Source organism: Bidens hawaiensis, unplaced genomic scaffold (genome assembly GCF_021521415.1).
Source record: "Bidens hawaiensis isolate Kalapana, Puna unplaced genomic scaffold, B.hawaiensis_p1.1 tig00050832_1, whole genome shotgun sequence".
In the NCBI taxonomy this organism is placed as follows: domain Eukaryota; kingdom Viridiplantae; phylum Streptophyta; class Magnoliopsida; order Asterales; family Asteraceae; genus Bidens; species Bidens hawaiensis.
The window spans coordinates 26,044-32,043 of NW_027499125.1; positions in this window are offsets into that span (position 1 = coordinate 26,044).

Sequence of the window (6,000 nt, forward strand, 5' to 3'; positions counted from 1 at the left end):
AATCTAGACGAAAAAAATTTCGCTGGATCCTTTTTTTTTAGGATATTGAATTTTAATAATTTAAATTTTGTTTTATAGGATAACGCTAAGTCAAACTTTAAAAATGTATCATAACAATCTTAAGTCAAGCTTTTTACTGACAATGTTAGATTTCATTAGTTTTTTATAACGTGGATAATGACGTGTACGATGATGTGACAAAAATAGTGGCAATGACTGCTTATATAGTAAAAACAAAGTTTAAATTTGAATTTTCTAACCTAAATAAACGAAGCGAACCACTCTTTTTTAACAACAATAAACGGACCGAACAATTTTTTAACAAAAATAAACAAACTAAACCACTTGTTTTTAACAAAATTCAACGAATTGAACCACTTTTTTCAAACAAAAATCAACGCTAACTGAACCACTTCTGTTGACAAATATAACGAACCGAACTACTTTTCTAATAAAAGTAAACTCAGGTGGAGAGATTTCGGGTCAAAACGCGTTTCAGGTTGCAAGTGGTTCATGTCAGAATGGTTTTGGTGGTGGTTCGGTTTGTTTATTTTTGTTCAAAAAAAGTGGCTCAATTAGTTTAATTTTGTTAAAAAATAGTTTTGGTTTGTTTATTTTTTGTTGAAAAAATGGTTCGGTTAATTGATTTTTGTTAGGGGGGGGGGGGGGGGTCAACTTGTTTAATTTTGTTAGAAAAGTACATTTATTTTGGTTAGAAAAGCTTTTCGGTTAATTTATTTTTATTTAAAATGTGGTTCGGTTCGTTTATTTTGCTTAAAATATTATTATTATTATTTTTTTTTATAAAACTCATTTTTCATTATATAGAAACATAAATATTACATCAACATAGCAGGTAGGCGGGCAACAAGCTGCGCCGCCACCTTTTTTTTTAATTTAAAAATATTTTTTTACCAGATAAGCAGTCCAGTCCACGTCACTGTTTTTCCCACATTATCGTGCACGTGATAAAAAAACTAATGGAATCTTACCCGTTAGTGGAAAGCTCGTTAGTAGCCAATAGATTAAAACTTGAGACTATTGTGATACATTTTTAAAATTAGGCATAGTGGTTGCTAGTGAGACAAAATTTGAATTTTTGAAATCCAATATCTTTCTTTATAAAGAGTTTTGTATATGCCTTTGTTGGTTGCACCCAATTTAATAAGGGCCTTTTTTTTCTAAATAAAAATCATCTACTTTCTTAAAACTACTTTTTAAAATCTTTATCTATATCCATCATAACACTTAAATAGTAGAATCATTATTACTTTAGAACAAACACATTTTTTCACGCATTGATACCGCATAACACTTATGCTTATCTTTATGGTGTAATATTTTTAAAACAAAACTGACGTATGAAAAAGTATAACTGTTTAAAAATTGTGGAATTCAAGTTGGTTTAACAATAAAATAAAAAGAAATATACGAGTAAAGACGATGGAATAAAATTACAAAAGTTGAAGTATACTTTAATAATCAAAGTCGGATAAAAATGAGAGTGCAGAAGTTATACCTCTTAGATTTTAAGATGCCTTTATATAGTGTATTATAATTTAGTATATATAACTATTCGGTTCAAGTTAATTTTGCTTTTCGATTGAATATATACAATAATAGTTTGGTTAAGGGCCAATGGATTTTGCTTTTAGGCTTGTATATCAATAGATTTAATAAATACGTGTATATTTATATTTAGTGAGAATGTTCTAAATAACAAGAGATAATTGTGATTTGCATGGGTGGGAGATATTTGGACCACTAATTCTTAAATTGCGCGTATTGAATCCATATAGTTTCTCGGCGGGCTCAGTATGAGTAAAGATGATAAAATAAAAAGAAATATACGAGTACAGACAATGGAATAAAATTACAAAAGTTGAAGTATCATTTAATGATCAAAGTCGGATAAAAATGAGAGTGCAGAAGTTATACCTCTTAGATTTATGATGCCTTTATATAGTGTATTATAATTTAGTATATATAACTAGATTTAGGATCAAATACAAAATCTTGTTAACATGAGTAGTGTGAGAACCAATAGAATTGCTTAATTCCAAATTAGGGTTAGGGGCATTATCGTACATTCCCCACGAAATATTCCACACAATTTTGTATAACTAATTAGCAGTTAATTAAGGAATTGAATATGTAAATTTTGTCATTCCCCACGATGATATCCAATAAACAGTTAATTAAGGAACTGCAAAAAATCTGTTTTACGTGCATTCCAGATTTATTAATTGTTCATATGTTATTCCCAAAAAATAAATAAATAAATAAAGATATATATTTTTGTTATGATGCTTGCTGCTATACTTTTGTTGGCAACACAAAGTTGGTATGCTACTTGCTGTTATAATAATGCTGGCAAGATTTTGTTGTTATAAAAATGCTGCTATAAATTATGAATAGATTGAAGTAACGAGAAAAGGGGCCAATCGGTTTTGGAGAAAATATGCACGTTTTAATGTTGGAAATCCCAAACTTACCCTTTAATGTCTAAAAATAAGGAAGTTATTCACAATAATGCCATCTCTTCCTTCATAACCGTAGATCATCAGTAATTAATGGACCAGATCATTTCCTTCCTACTCACGTTAACCAAATTTTGCACAGGATCTATATAGCTATTTGGTTCAAGTTAATTTTGCTTTTCGATTGAATATATACAATAATAGTTTGGTTAAGGGCCAATGGATTTTGCTTTTAGGCTTGTATATCAATAGATTTAATAAATGCGTGTATATTTATATTTAGTGAGAATGTTCTAAATAAAAAGAGATAATTGTGATTTTCCCATGTGTAATATGGGTGGGAGATATTTGGACCATTAATTCTTAAATTGCGCGTATTGAATCCATATAGCTTCTTGGCGGGCTCAGTATGGCCCATGTCATTAGTTGACCGTCCATTGACTGTTTGTTGACCGTTATATAGCAAAAGTAATTTAGAAATTAAATAATAATAATAATAATAATAATAATAACAACAAATCACAAACGAAGACACATATTTCCATCCCATATCATCCAAATTCATCCATCGATGACTCATCATCATCTGCATTCATCATCATCCTCAACCCTCTGGATCATATCATCATCATACACACACCCTCTTAATCTCATCACCATCATCTTTCATGCATTCATCTTCTTCATATGAAATCTAAACCAAACCCTAAATTTCATCAACCAAACCCTCAAATTAAATTTTCTCAAATCCCACCACCAATTGCTTCATTAATTGAATCACTGCATCTATCACTCATCCCGATCAAAAACCATAACCCCGGCACCACGCTGCCACCACGTCAGCCACCACTGTTGGTGCTCTCAAATGATGGTGGTAGTGCCCGGCACCACGCCGCCACCACCATGGATCAACAAATCATGTTTTTGATATCTTCATCGGTGGTCGTAGAGATCAACGATTCAAGGTCTACAAACAGGATATTCAGTTTCAGTGTAAACGCATATTTCGGAGGTGATGTTGCAGTTGATGAAGATGATGATCGGAAATTTGGAAAGGGAGGTACAATGGCAAAGAAACAAATCGGAGAAAGAAGATTTAGAGATAATGGTGCCGCCGAAGTGAGATTGTAGTGTCTCCGGCAAGATATGGTGGTGTTGTCGTCAGCATCTCCTTCATTGTTTTGACTGTTGAGTTGAGTCGTTGATGAGGTGTAGGTTTCCGTCGGAGAGAAAGGTTATGGTGGACGTGGAGTCGGTGGCTCCGGTGACGGTGGGGTTGGTGGCAGAGAGTTATTGGCCCGACCGAATGTTGGGGAGGTGGTGGTTATGGATATGAGATGATGAGGATGATGAATGATGAGATGCATGGGGGTTTTCTTGTTATCATAGTTATTATTATTTTTAAAGGGCATAATGGTAACTTCACCTTATTATTAAAGGGTAGGATTGTAATTTCACAACGTCAAATGATGGTCAACTAACGGCGGAGAGTAAAACGACAATCAGAAAACTATGTGGGTTCAATACTCGCAATTTAAGATTCAGTGGTCCATAGTTCTCCCGCCCATATTACACAGTGGGGCAAATCACAATTATCTCAAATAAAAAATAACATTATATATATATATATGTGGAAAGGTTAGCGTACAAATGAAATTAACGTGCTAAACGTGAGAATTAAGTAGAGTAATTATATATACAGATAGAGTAATTTTGTAATTCCTCTATGACAATTACTCTATGATGTAATTACATAATTACTCTACTTATATATATAATTACTCTATTTTATTCTCACGTTTAGCACGTTAGTTTTATTTGTATTGGATCCAAACCCTATATATATAATTTAAATGTTAAAGGTGATGATACCTTTCTTTGTTTTAGGCAATTTGGTAACATAATTCATTGTTAACAATTCTCATTTTCGTACTAGTATCTCTAATTGTTGAAGTAATGACTTTTGATGTTCAACATAAACTTGTGAACAAGTTAAAAAATTCGAAACATAATTAGCTATGTGTTAACTTGAAAGTTTACAAATAAAGAGCTTCTTTGTATTAAGCACCTAATTAAACAAAATGTGGCATGTATTAGTATAAACCAAAAAACTTTAACGATAATAACGATGACATAAAGTCTCACCTTGTTCAGACCGAGATTTGGAATCTTGTACTAAAGTCTCGATCAATCAGACAAAGTACTGTTGCAGCGATTGGTATAATACCAGCTTATATTATAAGTGAGAGAGAGAGAGAGTGACTTTGGCGAAGAATGCATGCCGCGATCAGCCCCTTTTATAGCCGATTCCAAAGTTGGTCGTGTATCGTGAAGGCCTCAAAGGAAGGTCACCGCGTATTGCGATGGCCTTATAGGCTTGCTGAGTCAGCCCTAACTATGCCACATTGCTTGATACGTGGCATGCAACGTGTCACGACTGCATAGCCAGCACGTCGCGTATCGCGGTGGGTTAACTGAAAACCCGTCACGAAGCGCGAAGACGGTAAAAAAATTCATGGATAATTACGATACTTCACGTATCTCGACAAGCTTTGTACTTATCCATCGCGTAATGCGACCACCAAAAATACTAAGGCGTCTCTCAAGCGGTGATGTGAGTGTGCGACGTGAAAACCATTAAATCGCCGCATTGCGCCCGTCACACTTTGCTTGTGCCCAAATGCGTGCTCGTCGAGTGCTTCACCCCTTCGCTGTGGCCACCAAGTGTATCTTATCATACAAGAATATAATATTGCGAGCCCTTCTCCTTATAAGGAGGCACTCACAAGTTTATCTTTCTAGCAATCTGGGCAAGTCATTTTCCAATTCTCCAATGTGAGACAAACCCAGTTTTCATAGTTTCTAATTTTTATTGTTACAGGAATTAATGTTAAAAACAAAAAGGAATGAAAGATCTTATTTGTAGTGTCACACCTCAACCTACGGCTAAATATGCCGGGGCACGACTAAATTTGTATCATTGGTCAAAAGAGACTAATTAATATAGTGACAATAACGAAGTATTTTATTCAACTCAAAGCACACAAGTGTTCAACAAAAAGTAATAAAGCAAAGCCAATACATCAAACTCAAAATCAAAACAATTGTTCTTTATTTTTATTCAAGTCTTAAGATCCATATCTAAGCCTTCAAACTTCATTTAAACCCAAAATGCTACCTACGATATGTGTAAAAATAATATAGATTGTCAACAACAATGTGTTGAGCGAATAACCACGGTTTGTTACATATAATAAATAAAAGTAACAATTCATTGCGACATGTGAATCACTACAACTAGTATAAAAATAAAATATAAATTGTCATTTCACCTTGACACAAAAATATGATCAAGTTAATCCAAGTCATATGATCATACTATGAGGATGATGATGAGGATGAGATACAAACCATAAACACGCAGTCATATAGCATTCAACAACTAATCGAGCAATTACAAAATCATGCATATAATGGAATTGTATTGAGTATATAATGGTGCTACTAATAATATGTTGGG